This window comes from Pseudophryne corroboree, chromosome 6 (assembly GCF_028390025.1).
Source record: "Pseudophryne corroboree isolate aPseCor3 chromosome 6, aPseCor3.hap2, whole genome shotgun sequence".
In the NCBI taxonomy this organism is placed as follows: Eukaryota; Metazoa; Chordata; class Amphibia; order Anura; family Myobatrachidae; genus Pseudophryne; species Pseudophryne corroboree.
Window position 1 is genome coordinate 109,166,430 of NC_086449.1, and position 18,703 is coordinate 109,185,132.

Here is an 18,703-nt window from a genome sequence, read left to right on the forward strand (position 1 = left end):
CTGTCAAAAGGGTAAAGTTGCATTTATTCTGTTCTTCCCATTAACTGAATCTGTGTTTTTCTATACTGTATCGTGATTCCTTACTATATGTCCCTTGATCCCGTCTATGTGTTTAATAATGTGGCTTGTTTTCTCTGTCTAGGGGTCTATATTGGCTATGTGTTCTACTATACCTACAATCTCTGGCAAAATGCCCTTCCTTCCTACAAATGTAGCATGTTCTCGGTCTTTTCCAAACAGCAGGGGTCTGGGGTTTAGGCTGATGAGACTTTGGTGTAAGAGCCTGTATACTTTCAATCCTCAGCCTCTCCTCCTGTTGTTTTCTACGCCTAACAATATTCTTGTGGTGTACGATTGCGCACTCTCTAAGGCAAGCTACTGTGACCCCTCTCCAATTAGGCAAAGATGTTTGTACTCTGTCCATTACTGTCTTATCGAGTCCGTCCATTAGCACAGAGACAGCCACCTCCCTGTAATTCGTATCGTTCCCTGTATCTTATACCCCAATGTATCTATCCATTATTTGCAGGGCCCGATGGAAATATTCAGATGTCATTTCATTTTCCCTCTGCTTTATGGAGAAAATTCTTCTCCACTTAACAGTTGTGGGGAAATACAACTCTAGTTGCCTGTTAATTTGCTCTAAGTTCTCCTGATTGTGTGTTATGCACACCAGTGCCTGCAGGAAAGTACTGGTGTCAGAACTGTTATGCACTCCAGTGTCTGCAGGAATGTACTGGTGTTTGAACTGTTATGCAAAACAAATGGACTCACAGACAAACTGGGGAATATGACATAACGTACACAGAAGGTGATAGGGTAACAAAATACACACAAAGTGAACAGAGAAGCCCAGAGGCTAAGGAACTGGGTATCTCCCTTGTATTAGAACTGCTCAGATGGAAATAGCAAGATGTTGTGTTTTAATACGTAGAGAACCCGAAATGCTGTTGCTAAGGGCAACAGCAAAACCCTAAAGGGTTACCAACGGGTGTGGCAGTAAACTCCTTGGTCAGAGATGGAATGATAGACACAAGGAGAGACTCCACAATCCTGATTCTCACTTGCAGTGCACAGGTTTTAGCTTACTGCCACTAAACTGACCCCTGACACCTAGCACAGTGAGACAGGATTAGACAGGCAAGTCTTAGAATACAGCCGCAAACTTGCTAAGTTCACAGAGTAGTAACAGAACCCCAGCAAGCTAAACGACTGACTCCAGTCTTACTGCTAGGTCTGGATTGGCAGAGTGTAATACCAAATCCCCAGGCCTATTTGCAGTAAGCAACAAACAAATACAAAGCTACACAGTACTGGCTAACTTTCATGAACTGACTAACCAACAAAGATTCAGCAGCATCTGCTTACCCTGAAAAGAGGCCTTATAAAGCAGGTGCTGTCCACGCCCCACTCAGACCTCACAGACTGTGAGCACAAAAACCAGCACCGGATCCCCTGCCGTGCACAGAGCCTATAACCACTGCACAGCAAAAGACCCGAACCGGAGTATCAGCTGCGCTCAGGTTACTCCACTAGCACTTGTCTCCCGGTTGCCATGACGACGTGGCAGCACAGGGCAGGAGACCCTAACAGTACCCCCCCTCTGACGAGGGGTCAAAGAACCCCTACCACCGGGTTTATCGGGGAACTGCGAGAAGAAAGAGCGTATCAGTCTGGGGGCATGAAGATCACAACTGCGCACCCACGACCGCTCCTCCGGGCCATACCCCTTCCAGTGCACCAAAAATGACAGCCGACCCCGAACCACCTTGGAGTCAAGAATCCTTTCAACAACAAACTCCCTCTGGCCACGTATCAGAAGAGGGGAAGGTCTTCCACTGGAAGAAGGATTACTAATCGCCCATTTTAAAAGGGAACAATGAAATGTTTTATTGATACCCAAAGAACGGGGCAGATCTAACTGAAATGCCACCGGATTGATAACCCTGGTGATCTTATAAGGGCCGATGAACCGGGGGCCTAACTTATGAGATGGCTGTCTCAACTTCAAATTCTTGGTTGACAACCAGACGAAGTCTCCTAATTTGAAGCTGCAGGGTCTTTTCCGCTTATCAAAAACCCTTTTGGTCACTAATGACACAGACACAAGGGCTTTCTTCACTTTCCGCCAAATACCTCTAAGGACCGAAACCACAGAGGAACCACCAGGCGTGGAGTCCAGGGGGTCAAAAGAATTGGCCTTAGGATGATGCCCATACACACAAAGGAAGGGAGAGATCCCTGTAGCAGAGTGAGCCGCGTTGTTATAGGCAAACTCCGCCATGGACAGATGAGCAACCCAGTCAGTCTGACACTTGGAGACATAACACCTGAGGAACTGCTCCAAGGACTGGTTCACCCTTTCAGTCTGCCCATTAGACTGCGGATGGTAGCCTGACGACAAGCTTACAGAAATCTGGAGATCGGAACAAAATGCCCTCCAGAATTTGGCCACAAACTGGGATCCGCGGTCAGAGACCACATCAAGTGGCAACCCGTGGAGACGCACAACATGCAGCATAAATAATTCAGACAGGCGTCTGGCTGATGGCAGCCCAACCAGTGGAACGAAGTGCGCCATCTTCGAAAACCTGTCAACGACAACCCAGATGGCTGTCATCCCCGAGGATTTGGGCAAGTCCACCACAAAATCCATTGAAATGTGGGTCCATGGCTTAGATGGGATAGAGAGTGGATGTAATGGGCCAACAGGAACCCCTCTAGGAGTCTTATTTCGGGGCACAGATGTCACATGCCCGAACCCACTGATCCACATCCTTAGCCACCGAGGGCCACCACACCGCCCTAGATAGCAACTCCCGAGTTCTGGCAATACCCGGGTGACCTGCCGACTTCTTGGCATGGAATTCCAGGAACACTCGCTGTCTTAACCTAGGAGGCACAAACAAAAGACCTACCGGAAGGTCTGGAGGAGCCTGCTCCTGTGCTCTAAGGACTAATGATAAGAGGTCCTGGGTAATGCCCACTTTAATACATGATGGGGAAACAATGGGCAACGGCTCCTCGGTGGTCTCCTGGATTGGAGCAAAACTCAGCGAGAGCGCATCAGCCTTGATGTTTTTTGACCCAGGGCGATATGTTATCAAAAAATTAAAGCGAGCAAAAAACAAAGCCCATCGTGCCTGCCTGGCATTGAGACGCTTCGCTGACTCTAAATATGCCAGATTCTTATGGTCAGTGAGAATTGAGACCACAAACTTAGCCCCCTCAAGCCAGTGTCTCCACTCCTCGAGTGCATCCTTAATAGCCAACAATTCCCGGTTACCCACGTCATAATTCATCTCGGCAGGCGAAAATTTACGGGAAAAGTAAGCACAGGGATGAAGGTGATTATCAGACACTCCCATCTGAGAAAGCACTGCCCCAATACCCATCTCAGAGGCATCCACCTCCACCACAAAAGGACGCTCTGGATCTGGGTGTCGCAGCACCTTGGCCGAAACAAATGCCCTTTTGAGACGGGCAAAAGCCGCTTTAGCCTCACAAGACCAGTGAGCAACATCCGCCCCTTTCTTAGTGAGTGCCACCAAGGGCGCCACTATAGACGAAAATCCAGCGATAAATCGTCTATAAAAATTCGCAAAGCCCAGGAAACGCTGAAGCGCCTTCAAACTAGTGGGCTGCACCCAATCCAGGACTGCCTGTACCTTGGAACCCTCCATTTGGAAACCTTCTGGGGAGATAATATATCCTAGAAATGCGATTTGCTGAACTTCAAATTCGCACTTCTCCAGCTTCGCCCCAAGCCGGTGGTCTCTGAGTTTCTGGAGGACTAAGCGTACATGCTTCCGATGTTCCTCCAGGGAATGGGAGAAGATTAGGATGTCATCTAAGTATACAACTAAGAATCTATCCAAATATTCCCTGAGCACATCATTCATGAAATCCTGGAAGACTGCCGGGGCATTACAGAGCCCAAAAGGCATCACCAAATATTCATAATGCCCTGAGTGGGTATTAAAGGCAGTCTTCCATTCATCCCCCTCTCTTATTCGGATTAGATTGTACGCACCGCGTAGGTCAATCTTAGAAAAAATGGTGGCAGTACGAAGCTGGTCAAACAAGACCGAAATGAGAGGCAGTGGGTATGAGTTTTTAATCGTGATACGGTTCAATTCCCTGAAGTCGATGCAGGGTCGCAACGAACCGTCCTTTTTACCCACGAAGAAGAACCCCGACCCAACTGGAGACTGTGAAGGTCTGATAAATCCCTTAGCCAAGTTCTCCTGAATGTACTCTGCCATAGCCTGAGTCTCAGGACGTGACAGGGAGTACAACCTGCTCTTGGGAAGCTTAGCATTTGGCAACAAATCAATGGCACAGTCATAGGGGCGATGGGGAGGTAGTACCTCTGCAACTTTTTTGGAGAACACGTCCGCAAAATCTGCATAACACCCTGGCAATCCTGGCAAACTTAGCTGCGAGAGCCTGACTGGAAGGCTCAAGCAACTCCTGAAACAATCAGTACCCCAACTAAGAATCTCCCCAGAGACCCAGTCAAATTGAGGATTGTGGGCCCTTAACCAGGGTAACCCCAACACCAATGGGGCAAAAGTACAGACAGTCACATAAAAGGACAATTTTTCAGAGTGTGTGGCTCCAATAAACAAAGAAATCTGGCTAGTGCAAGAGGTAATTTTACCTTGGGATAATGGTTCCCCGTTTAACCCACAAATCTCAATTTCCGATGCCAAGGGTACTAAGGGAACAGAGTGTTTCAGGGCGAATTGGCGGTCCATAAAAACCCCGTCGGCCCCACTGTCCACAAAGGCCTCAGTCTTGACAGTTTGACCGAGGATCTTCAAGGTCACCGGAATGATAAAAGTCTTCTTGGGAAATTCTGACTTCTGGCCTGACAGGATATTTCCCATCACCCTCAGGCCCTGAAGTTTTCCGGCTTTTCTGGGCATGATACTACCACATGACCTTTATTCCCACAGTACAAACACAAGCCCTGCTGTCTCCTCCGCGTCTTCTCACGCGAGGAGAGGCGGGTAGCCCCAATCTGCATAGGCTCCTCAGAAAATTCCTCAGAGTCTGAGGTTCCCTTGGGAAGGAAGGAAATCTCAGTCTCCCTTTCAAGCCTACGCTCTCTCAGCCGTCTATCCACCCGGATGGATAACTGCATGAGCTGATCCAAGCTATCAGGCAAGGGATATTGTACCAGTTGGTCCTTTATCTGGTTAGAAAGACCTCTTCGGTACTGGTGTCTCAGGGCTGGGTCATTCCACTGGGTATCATGGGCCAACCTCCGAAACTCCGTACAGTAAACCTCAACTGGCCTTCGCCCTTGCTTAAGGATCGAAATCTGAGCCTCGGCTGAGGCTGTCTTGTCAGGGTCATCATACAACATGCCCAGTGCCGTAAAAAAAGCATCAACACTTTTAAGCGACGGACAGTCAGGCTGCAACCCATATGCCCAGACCTGTGGGTCTCCTTGTAGCAAGGAAATCACTATGCCCACCCGCTGAATCTCCGACCCAGAAGACTGAGGCCTAAGCCGGAAGTATAGCTTGCAGCTCTCCTTGAAACAAAAGAACTGCGAGCGATCTCCAGAAAAACGATCCGGGAGATTTACTTTCGGCTCCTTAACCCCTGCAGGTGCTGCTGCTGCGGGAGCTCCGCCAGCAGCCTGGGAGGTGTGCATTTTAATGGACAAATCATTAAATTGTCGAGTCAGGACCTGCACCTGATCGACCACCTGTTGCAACGTATTTTGAGGGGTATGCTCCATATTCCCACAAAATTTCAACAGGAGTATTAGGCTGCTGAATATGTTATGCACACCAGTGCCTGCAGGAAAGTACTGGTGTCAGAACTGTTATGCACTCCAGTGTCTGCAGGAATGTACTGGTGTTTGAACTGTTATGCAAAACAAATGGACTCACAGACAAACTGGGGAATATGACATAACGTACACAGAAGGTGATAGGGTAACAAAATACACACAAAGTGAACAGAGAAGCCCAGAGGCTAAGGAACTGGGTATCTCCCTTGTATTAGAACTGCTCAGATGGAAATAGCAAGATGTTGTGTTTTAATACGTAGAGAACCCGAAATGCTGTTGCTAAGGGCAACAGCAAAACCCTAAAGGGTTACCAACGGGTGTGGCAGTAAACTCCTTGGTCAGAGATGGAATGATAGACACAAGGAGAGACTCCACAATCCTGATTCTCACTTGCAGTGCACAGGTTTTAGCTTACTGCCACTAAACTGACCCCTGACACCTAGCACAGTGAGACAGGATTAGACAGGCAAGTCTTAGAATACAGCCGCAAACTTGCTAAGTTCACAGAGTAGTAACAGAACCCCAGCAAGCTAAACGACTGACTCCAGTCTTACTGCTAGGTCTGGATTGGCAGAGTGTAATACCAAATCCCCAGGCCTATTTGCAGTAAGCAACAAACAAATACAAAGCTACACAGTACTGGCTAACTTTCATGAACTGACTAACCAACAAAGATTCAGCAGCATCTGCTTACCCTGAAAAGAGGCCTTATAAAGCAGGTGCTGTCCACGCCCCACTCAGACCTCACAGACTGTGAGCACAAAAACCAGCACCGGATCCCCTGCCGTGCACAGAGCCTATAACCACTGCACAGCAAAAGACCCGAACCGGAGTATCAGCTGCGCTCAGGTTACTCCACTAGCACTTGTCTCCCGGTTGCCATGACGACGTGGCAGCACAGGGCTGGAGACCCTAACATTGTGTTTGTCAGTCATAAAACTATCCGACTCTAATCTACAATCAGTGATAAATTTTTGGGTGTCAATATTAGGGGGTAGGCACGCTTTCAAAAATATCCGCCAATGTTGGTTTGTCGGTTCATACACATTACCCAGATCTCTGATAAATTTCTGACATTTGGCTAAATGCTTCCGAGGGTCGGGGAATTCTGAAATGATTGATCGCAGCTCATCTCTGGGCCACGGGCAATACATTGCATTATTCCTGGTGAGGACTACTCCCTGACTATCGGTTCCCCCATTGGGAGTTACTATTTCCAAGACAGGGTGTAATCCTACCGTTCCGTTCCTAATCTGTTTACTGTGTGGTGTTGTTGTCTCTGTGCAATGAACTGTCTCATACTTACCGGTAGCTGTGACCTCACCAGTTCTTTCATTGGGGAATATTGTTACTGCACTACCTGGTTGGACAGGCCCCACCTGATTGTCCTGCAAAGTGACTGCTTGGAGGAGAGCTGCGATTTGGCTGGATCCTTCATCTTCCTGTGACCTATAACCTGGAAAAGACTTCACAACAGGATACATCTTGCAAAAATTAGGGTTAAAACATTGTTTTTGCATACCGCTATCGTTTACGGATATACCATTGACTGTAGCCATCTCTTCCCCTTCGACCTGTGTTGACACTGGTGTGTTTGTGTTCTCATTCCCGCTAGGTTTTGAACCTGTTTTGAGAATCTGTTCTCTTTGCATATCCCCCTCCTGTTGCCATAATTTTAAACAATCATTATGTCTAATCCTTTGTTTTCTGGATTTTAGAAGACATATTTTACTGCTTACATTCTGCAGTACCTCTGGTTCAAAGCTGCCCACCTTAGGGAATGGTTCCCTCCCTATCTTTGTCATCACACGTTCCCATTCAGACAAAAAGTCTTCAATACTTTTTCCTTTATACTCCGCTGACCCCATGGGCCGCGGCTCTACAACCTGAACCCTGGTTAAACGTCCCTTACTTGAGCAACTGGCTCCCATAATTGTGGGCCTTTTCCCACAAACACCAAAATACTCAATATAAGGTAACGGTGAAAGTTCTCAGAGCGCTTTTCACCCGCTCACCGCCCACGTTGGCCAGTACTACCATACACTGTCGATAGCAAAGGCAATGTACCCAACTTAGGGCCCTATGTGACCTATATTTACTGGAAGTTTTTAGGAATAACTTACCCTTTCCAGTAAAGTATCGGCCGTTGGAGATTTTCCTGAGAGAGACCAGCGAAAACTCCCTATGCACTTTATTATACACAAATCACACTTGCGTATGCTCTATACAGCGCTGATGATACCGCGATTTTACGCAAAAGCTCGCAAAAAGGATATCACGTTGCGCTATATATCGCACCCACAAACGCGCGGTCCAATCGCACAGCGTATAGGTACTTGTTACTTATCTGCCGTACGACCACTGGGATCGATTTCAGGCTGCGAAACCTCAGCTGGAGCGTATAAAAAAAAACTATATGGGTCACACAGTTCATAATTCACAATTCCCTACCACGCTCCTGTGTAAGTCTCCTCACGACTTACGTATTAAACCTTATACTAACGTGAGTCAGCCGCCTCACGCCACCAAGTCTCCACTCAATTGATATACCACACAACGAGATTCCAAATTCCGGGGTTCAAATTTCCACTCGCTCCTACGTTCACTCACTCAATTACACTTTGGTTTTTCTGTACAGAAAATTATCATTCATTCAGACAAGCAGCTTTACTCCCAGAGGCAATACAGTAAACAAGAGTTTTATACTAAACTTTGGAAACTGGGCAATTTTGTGCTATTGTAGCGTGGCTACTGTCCCACCTTTAAACTAAACAAACTATCGTGTGGTTTTATTATGCGCACACAACGCTACGCAAGCTTGCGTAATTACACAACCGTGCGTACCTCTATGCCACGTGTGCGGCCTTGCGCTACGTGCACGTTTTTTTTGTTTGTTTTTTTACGCTGTCCTCACGTTCCGTACCATGTATACCAATGTGCGTATGCAATAAAACAGATCACACAACTTCTATAAATGTGAGCAATATTAACTATAATCGCTCACTTAACACGCCACACAGTTTCTTTCTGTATAAACCTTTATGCAGAACTGCATTTGTGTCTTTACGCTTACTTACTCTAGCAATAATCAATAATTTAAATGATATGATTCAGATTGGATAGCTATCTTGCAGAACATACACTGATATAAATATACACATAATTATAATATTATATATATGTATCATTCACTGGTCTCCTATGAAACTCATTTACCCATTTAGTGCTTCTAATTTGCATATCAATGCTGTGTGCTTTTGGCTGCCTGTAAACGTGGTTTTCACTGCTAAGAAAAAGCAGTTACACAGGTTAATTTGCATTTCAATGGCTATCTTATAGCAAGCAGAGTTAACTGAATCCTAGAGGTAGAAGGGAAAAAAAAATTTGTTTTTATCTGTGTATAATTCTTACATCAAGTATTCATCTTACTATAAACTTTTACTAGGCCCCATTGAAACTATTTGTAATTGACTATGGCATGGGTTAAATAATGCATTGGTAACTCATAAATCGTGTTTCATGTGACCAAGGAAAGCTGATTATTCTTGAGCAGACTGAAAATCAGCCATTTAGAAAAATTACCTTCCCAAAATGGCCGCTGCTCCTCCCCCTTCCACATCCATGAGGGTTACACAAAATGGTGGACAGGCCATGTGGTTAGTCCAAAATGGAGGACAGACCATGCGGCTTCCTTTGTCACAAAGAAATCACACACCATGCAAGCACCTGAAGTTATTTTAGGCCTGTGTTAAACATAAAAACTATATCAATGCTCTGCAGCAACTTTTAAATGTACTTTTAACCCTACTTAACAGATAAGCAATCCAATCTGAATCAAACACAATATGACTTATTTGAACCTTGTTTTGCAACAATGTGAGAGAGTATGCAAAGAGTATGGGTGCTGTGTACGCTTTTTGGCACCAAAAAAAAAAAGCACAGATTTTAAATAGCTTTTTTCCTGCTTACCGTACGAGTTCTACCAGCATCTCTACAAACCATACAGAGCAGACTCCATCTAATCAGCAATAAAGTAGGGTTTTCAGTGTATCCACCGACCAAGAAAAGGATACGTAGGATCCCTGTCCACCCTTATGCTTATAGATTAAGTCTGCTTGTGACCTATTAAGCAGTAAAAAATGTGGAAAACCGGATGATGCCCCCAATTGATAATGCTGATTATTTTTACAGGAATGAAAGCTATACCTTAAACACACCTTAAATACACTTTAAACCTTTAGCCGCTGCGGCCGCTATACTTAATTCACACTACGCACCTTTTACGCTATTAGCGTAAAAGGGTTCCGTAGTGTACGGACTTTGCGTACACACGCCGCGCTGATGGTACAAAGTACTCACAGCGCATACACACCCAGAGATACACTTTAAACCTTCTACAGCAATGCTATGCAATAATAGTACACTTTAAACCTTAGCAGGGCAATGAGGACACAACACCAATTGTGATTTTACCGCTGGGTTCCGACACCACAGTGGATTATTTCTGAAAGGGGGTTTACAATACAAATTATACACTACAATATAAAACAATATAACAGAATAATGGCTACAGTCAATGTACATACGTGAGTGGATTCGCTTGCGCAACCCGGCCGGTCCCCGGTCATCTGATAGATAACTTTGTGAGTCTTGTGTGTGGCCAGGCTGCAGCAGGCTTTATTTATACAATTCTTCCAAAAGCAATACAATGGATACTGTAATCCCTTTGTCCATTGGACACAGGAATGCACTTTTACAGTACAGGAGAGGTCATAGGTTGATAGGAAAAGGTAGGCGATGTCTTTCTCAACTGCTCTTGTGGGTGGTCTCCTCTGGATTCCCGCCGCATACATAATATACAGTAAATACAGTTTATATCTATATTCTGCTTCTGCACATAACTATCCGCAGGAACATGCGATCTTCCGCAGACCAACACCGGAATGTTACCCTTAAAATACCTACAGCTGGATACCAAATACCACCTTATAACCTTAGTCTGTCCCCTCTTATCCTGTAAAGGTGAATCCCTTTGTTCTGCAACCATTTAAACAGCTATAACTTTCTGATGTGGTGCAAGGAGACTATGTGTACATTGTGCACTATTTGGATTAAATATGTAATATGTTCTGATGGCCCTCCATGCGTACACAAACTCTGCCGTAAATACCCATACCACGCGCCGATGCGCAGGACCGCGGGAGCGACCATACGCAAAGTGCGTACAGAACAAGTGCACGCGCAGTGGGCATGTGTGTGCAGTTTGTACGTGATGTGTGTTCTGTAATATTTTTCGACTTTGACACTACTATTAACTAATTAATGTGGAATCTCTGGTTGTTCTTATTAACTTGACATATAGATATTCAAGTAACTTTATATACATTCTTTACAGTACTATCATGTCTTGAATTAATGTGCAATATCAGTATTTGATATTTTAGTATTTTGATATAAGCGCTGACTCCGTTTGTTTTGTGTTTCTTTGGTATAATATAAATATATATTAGTTTATTTCTCATACGTCCTAGAGGATGCTGGGGTCACTTCAAGAACCATGGGTTATAGACGGGATCCGCAGGAGACATGGGCACTTTAAGACTTTCAAAGGGTGTGACCTGGCTCCTCCCTCTATGCCCCTCCTCCAGACTCCAGTTTAGAATCTGTGCCCAGTGAGACTGGATGCACTCTGAGGAGCCCTACTGAGTTTCTCTTAAAAAGACTTATGTTAGGTTTTTTATTTTCCGGGAGAACTGCTGGCAACAGTCTCCCTGCTTCGTGGGACTTAGGGGAGAGAAGTCAGACCTACCTCTGTGAGTTTCAAGGCTCTGCTTCTTTGGCTACAGGACACCATTAGCTCCTGAGAGTTTGATCACTAGGTATGCCTAGGGGCTCATTCCCAGAGCCGGCCGTCACCCACCTTGCAGAGCCAGAAGACAAGTGAGTAGAAGAAGCAAAGAAGACTTCAGTTATGGCTTCTGAGGTACCGCACAGCGATCGCATGCTGCACGCCATGCTCCCACACAAAGCGGCACTACAGGGTGCAGGGCGCGGGGAGGGGCGCCCTGGGCAGCATATATACCTCTATATAAGACTGGCAACAGGGTACATAGGTGCCGGGGCACTGTCCTAACCCCCGCCAGTATAAAGATTTTTAACAAAAAGAGCGGGACTGAAGCGCTCCATTACGGGGGCGGGGCTTAGCCCTCACAGCTCACACAGCCAGCGCCATTTTCTCTTGCAGAGATGCTGGTCCTTCCTCACACTGCTGACAGTATCAGGGTGCAAAACGGGGGGGGGGGGGGCACAGTAAAATTGGTGCAATATATGTTTAATATAAAAGCGCTGCAGGTTTGGGGCATTCTATAGTGTTCAGAACTGAGGATTAAGCGCTGAGTTATGAGCTGGCAAACTCTATCTGTGTCTCTCTGACATGTTTGGTACACATGTGTCGGCATGTCTGAGGCGGAGTGCTTCCCACAAACGGCTGTGGGAGTGATCCTGTCGGCACCGCCGACTCCTGATGGTACTTGATACATGTGTGTCAACATGTAGGGGGATGAATGTTTTTCCCAAGCGAAAACTATATTAGGGACACAGACGTGGGTGGGTGGCCCTGTCGACACCACCAATATATGACTGGGTAAAAAATTGCATAATAATGTGATGCATATCAGAAAGGGCTATGTATGTGTATATATATATATATATATATATATATATATAGATAGATAGATAGATAGATAGATAGATAGATAGATAGATAGATAGATAGATATAGTAAGGTTGCATAATTCGGTGTAATAGACACCAACGTAGAAATGTCTATGGATGTCTTGTTCATAGCTATATTTCCCTCAGACCCCTCTGGGTCGCAAACAGGTTATTTAGCCCAGTTACTACTCCCTGATACCGACACAGATGCTAATTCCTATGTCGACCATAATGTTTCCTGACGAGATCCGGAAAAAAAGAGCATTTAGTACATGATTAGTGCATAATAAGGATGTATTAACGTCACTGTGGACCCTGCTGTTCCGAACAAAGGGGTCTATGTGTGTGTATATATATATATATATATATATATATATATTTATTTGTATGTATGTGTATATATGTATTTATATATATATCAATTTATAATAATGCTGAAGTGACATTCTTCATTCTCATGTGCTGAACGCTCTGTTTGAGAAAGACTGGGTCAGCCCTGCCAAGATGGTTTCAAATCCTCAAGAGGATTCCGATTGTTTATTCTTTTCCCACCGCGGATAGAATAAAGTGGGAGTCACCCCCTGTTCTGCACGGGGCCCTGTCACAAAGCCAGCGGATCATATGTAGGCAGCTACGTTATATTTTAATTATGTGTCCACGCGTACGTCAGTTAGACCTGCCATTACATGCGCATGGGGGAGTAGCAGTATTCAAAAATGGTTGGTTGCCTGGTCATCCGTTATAGATACCCTGGGGAGAGATGGGATACTCCTTACGTTGGTTCATGTCAAGGACGCTGCAGCATGCTTTCGTGTGACTGCAAGGGATAGAGGACTCTTGGGTTCACGGCCAATGGAATGCTGAGGCTGACCCCGAGAAGATATGGAGTCTCTTCCCGATGAAGGTGAAGCCTGGTTTGGTGACGGCCTAGTAAATTTGTTCTCGGCAGATGCTGCTGGTAAGTCTACCTTCTGGGCCTATGTTCCCTCACAACGGATGATGACACATAATTGTCGGATGCAGTCATGTCAGCCCAATAGATACTGATTCCCCTTTTACTTTGCAGGTAGAGGAAAGAGAAAAGGGAAGAGGTCAGCAGCCTATTCAAGGTCACAGGAGCAGAAATCATCCTCTGTTTCTGCCAGATCCACCGCATGACGCTGGGACTCTCATGCGGGAGCCCACACCGGTGGGGCCATGTCTAAAACTTTTCAGTCAGTCCTGGAACGGACTTGGACCCGTGGGTTTTACGAATAGTGTCCCAAGGGTGCATACTGGAGTTTCCAGGCGTTTTCCCTCACCAATTCTTCAGTATTACCGATTCTACTCCGGACGGGGAGGTAGTATGCGACGCAACACAAGAGTTGTGTCAGGATCAGGTCATGGTCCTGGTGTACCCTGTCACAATAGGGAGAAGGCTGTTATTCAAGCCTCTTCGTGCTCCCGAAGCCAGACGGCTAGGTCAGACCAATCCTAAATCTGACATCCCACGATTTCTATTTAAAGAAATTCAAATCCAAGATGGAATCTCTCATGGCAGTGATATCCAATCTGGAAAAAGGATAAAGGAGGTCTAATTACATTTTCCTCCGCATTAGATTTACCTGAGGTTTGCTATTCAGGATGGTCATTACCAATTTCACCAGGGTGATGGCGGTAATGATGGTTCTCCTTCTCTAGTACGGAGTCACATTTATCCCGTACTGGGATGGTCTCCTGATAACGGTGAGATCAAGAAACCAGTTGGTGCAAAACGTTGCACTCTCCCTGACAGTTCTTCAACAACAGGGTTGGCTCCTGAACTTGCCAGAATCACTGATGGCCCATCGATGCGGTTGCCAGTTTTGGGAATAATACTAGTGTCAAAGTCGAAAAATATTGCAGAACACACAGCACGTATAAAATACACACACATGCCCACTGCGCGTGCACTTGTTCCGCCGTGCGTGCACATATCCGCAATTTGCGTATGGTCGCTCCCGCGGTCCTGCGTGTGGTATGCGTATTTACGGCGGAGTTTGTGAACGCATGGAGGGCTATCAAAACATTACATATTTAATCCAAATAGTGTACATTGTACACATAGTCCCCCTGCACCACATCAGCAAGTATCAACAGTTTAAATGATTCCAGAACAAGGGGATTCACCATTGCATGATAGGAGGGGGACAGACTAAGGTTATAAGGTGGTGTCTGGTATCCAGCTGAAGCGTATTTTAAGGGTACCATTCCGGTGTTGGTTTGAGGAAGATCGCATGTTCCTGCGGATAGTTATGTGCAGAAGCAGAATATAGATATAAACTGTATTTACTGTATATTATGTATGCGGCGGGAATCCAGAGGAGACCACCCACAAGAACAGTTGAGAAAGACATCGCCCACCTTTTCAAATCAACCTATGACCTCTTCTGTACTGTAAAGGTGCATACCTGTGTCCAATGGACAAAGGGATTACAGTATCCATTGTATTGCTTTTGGAAGTATTGTATAAAAAGCCTGTTGCAGCCTGGCCGGACACACAAGACTCTCAACGCTATCAACCTGATAGTAAAGGACCGGACCGGGAAGCGCATGCGAATATTCTCACGTATGTACATTGACTGTAGCCATTTACTCTGTTGTATTGTAGTGCATAATTTGTATTGTTAACCCCCTTTCAGAAATATTACTCTGTGGTGTCGGAACCCAGTGATTAACTACAAATCGGTGTTGTGTCCTCTTTTCCCTGCTAGGGTTTAAAGTGTATTACATTGCCTAACTGTATAAGGTTTAACAGTGTATTAATTGGGTGTGTACGCGCTGCGAGTACTTTGTACCCCCAGCGCGGCGTTTGTACGCAGAGTCCGTACATGGTACGGGACTCATTACGCAAATAGCGTAAAAGGTACGTAGAGTGCATATTAAGTCTAGCGGCCGCAGCGGCTCCATGGTAAAAGTGTGTTTAAAAGTATAGCTTTATGTTTTAAGATAATATCGACATTATCACTAGATACTACAGAGAGTTTTTTTCTTCCAGTGGAAAAGGCTCTGGAGATCCAGAGTCTGGTCATAGAAATTCCGAGACCAGCAGGAGTGTCAATCCATTAATGCATTAGAAAAGATGGTTGCGGCCTACAAGGCCATTCAGTTGGCAGGTTCCTTGCCAAGGTGTTCTAGTGGGTCCTGTTGGACAAGTGGGCCGGTTCCCACCTACACATGCACCGGAGGATAATCCTGTATTCCAGGACCAGAGTCTCACTCCTGTGGTGGCAGCGCAGTTCTCACCTCCTAGAGGGGCGCGGGTTCGGGATCCAGGAGTGGATCCTAGTGGCCACGGATGCATGCCTCCGAGGCTGGGGAGCAGTCACACAGGGCGGTAAACTTCCAAGGAAGATGGTCAAGTTAGGAAACTTGTCGCCACACAAACGGTATAGAGTTAAGGGCCGTTTACAGCAGTTTTCTACAAACATAAAACAGAGCAGCAATAGCAGAAGCGACAAGGTTATTCCGCTAGTAAAAAAAAACCCAGCCAAGCGCTCTGTCAGCGATGTTCATTCCAAGAGTGGACAACGGGGACGCAGACTTCATCAGCAGACACGATCTCCATATAGGAGAAGGGGGGCCTCCTCCAAGTAGTCTTCGAAGAGGTGACATGTCGTTGGGATTTTCTCAAGTAGGCATGATGGCATCTTGTATTTACAAGAAGCTTCAGAGTCCAGGTCAAGGAACCCTCAGACAATAACAGTGAATGCTCTGGTGACACCGTGGGTGTTTTTTAGTCGGTATATGTATTCCCTCCGGTTTCTCTCATTCCAAAGGTTCTGGCATTATAAAAAGTACAGAAATTCGAGCGAGCCTCATTATCCCAGACTGGTCAAGGAGAGTTTGGTATCCAGATCTAAGGAATTGCTCATAGGAGATCCTTAGCCTTTTTCCTTTGCGCGAGGACCTGTTGCGGCGGGGGCCGTGCATCTATTAGGACGACATAGCGGTTGAACGCTAATTCCTAGTCCGTAAGGGTATTTCCACGGAAGTAGTTCTCACAATTATTCGGGCTAGAAAAGGGGTAACATCTAAAACATTACTACCGTATTTGGGGAAAATAAGTTTCTTGGTGGGAGTCCAAGAAGAATCCTACGGCAGAGTTCAGCTAGGACGTTTTCTCCATTTTCTACAAGCAGGGTGGATGCCGGCCTAAAGTTGGGCTCAATTAAAATTGGCCTTATTGGTTTTCTTTCAGAATCATTTGGACTCCCTTCAGGCTATCGTGTAGGGCGTGTTGCACATCCGACCTCCTTTTGTGCCTCAGTGGCACCATGGGATCTTAATGTGGTGTTGCAGTTCCTTCAATCGCATTGGTTTGAACCTTTATGTAAGGTGGAGTGTAATTCCTCACTTGGGAAGTGGTCATTAGGTTGGCCTTGGCATACGCAAGGCGAGTGTCTGAGTTAGCGGCCTGATCTCACAAGAGACCTTATTTGATCTTCCATGAAGATAGAGCAGTGTTGGTAACTTGTCAACGATTCCTACCGAAGGTGGTTTCTTCCTTCTACATGGACCAACCTACTGTGGTGCCTGTGGCTACTGACGCCTTCACTAAGTCGAGGTCTCTGGATGTGGTTAGAGCTTTGAAGTTTTGTCGCCAGGACGGCTCAGATTAGGAAAACAGAAGGTCTGTTTGTCCTGCAGGTTCCCGACAAAGATTGGGGGTCCTGCTTCCAAGCAGACCATTGCGCGCTGGATCTGTGGTGCGATTCAGCATGCTCATTCCACGGCTGGATTGCCGTTGCCGAATTCGGTGAAGGCCCATGTTATTAGAAGGGTGGGCGCGACCTGGGCAGCTGCCCGGGGGATCTCGGCATTACAACTTTGCCGTGCAGCTGTTTGGTCAGGTTAAAACACTTTTGCAATGTTTTACATGTTCGATACCCTGGCCGATGAGGACCTCATGTTTGGTCAAGCGGTGCTGCAGAGTCATCCGCACTCTCCCGCCCGTTTTAGAGCTTTGGTATAACCCCATGGTTCTTGAAGTGACCCCAGCATCCTCTAGGACGTATGAGAAAATAGGATTTTAATCCTACCGGTAAATCCTTTTCTCTTAGTCCGTAGAGGATGCTGGGCGCCTGTCCCAGTGCGTACTGTATCTGCAGTTATTGGTTGTGGTTACACACGGGTTGTGTTACGGTTTGTCAGCATAGTGCTGAAAATTCTTCATGCCGTTGGCTTGTGTTCTATTGAATGCCACGTTCTGCGGCATGCTTGAGGTGTGAACTGGTAAGATGATCACCGTGGTTTAACAATAAATCCTTTTCCTCGAAATGTCCGTCTCCCTGGGCACAGTTTCCTTAAACTGGAGTCTGGAGGAGGGGCATAGAGGGAGGAGCCAGGTCACACCCTTTGAAAGTCTTAAAGTGCCCATGTCTCCTGCGGATCCCATCTATACCCCATGGTTCTTGAAGTGACCCCAGCATCCTCTACGGACTAAGAGAAAAGGATTTACCGGCAGGATTAAAATCCTATTTTTTTTTCACTTACAGAGCGGCAGCTTTATCTATATTTATTATATATCTATATATTTATATTTTCTTCCTGTTATATTAATTATATTTTTTTTAAGTAAAATTTTATTGAAAAGATGAGATACAATACAGAAATTTACAGCGGATACCCGCGATAGGATTCCTAGTATAGTAACAGACTTTCGGAAAATACAGAATTTGAGAAGCCAGTGTCCGATACAGAAAAATTTCTGAAAACATAATCATCAACAAATAAGTAAACAGTCTCATCATATTTGTATATTGAGAAACAGAGTGTGAACTAAGAAAAGAAAGAAAAAAGGAGAGATAGAGATGAAAGGGAGTAGAGGATAATGAGAGAATAGGAAAGGAATAGAGAAGAGGGGTAGGAAGTACCACGACTGGTCAAATCTCTGGGTAACAATCTAGAGATCACCTTATTGGCATTTATACAGCTAGTATGCATAGGGAACCAAAGGCCGTCAGTGAAAGGGTGGGGGTGGGGGGGGGGGGGGTTTGGAAAAAGGAGGTCCACGGCTCCCAGACTTTAATAAAGCTTTTGGAGGATACCTTTATAATGCTAGTAATATGTTCCATAGAGTGGATGTGCCAGATTTTCCCTACAATTTGCCCTATGGTGGGAACCGCTGTAGATTTCCAGGCTGGGGCTATGACACACCTA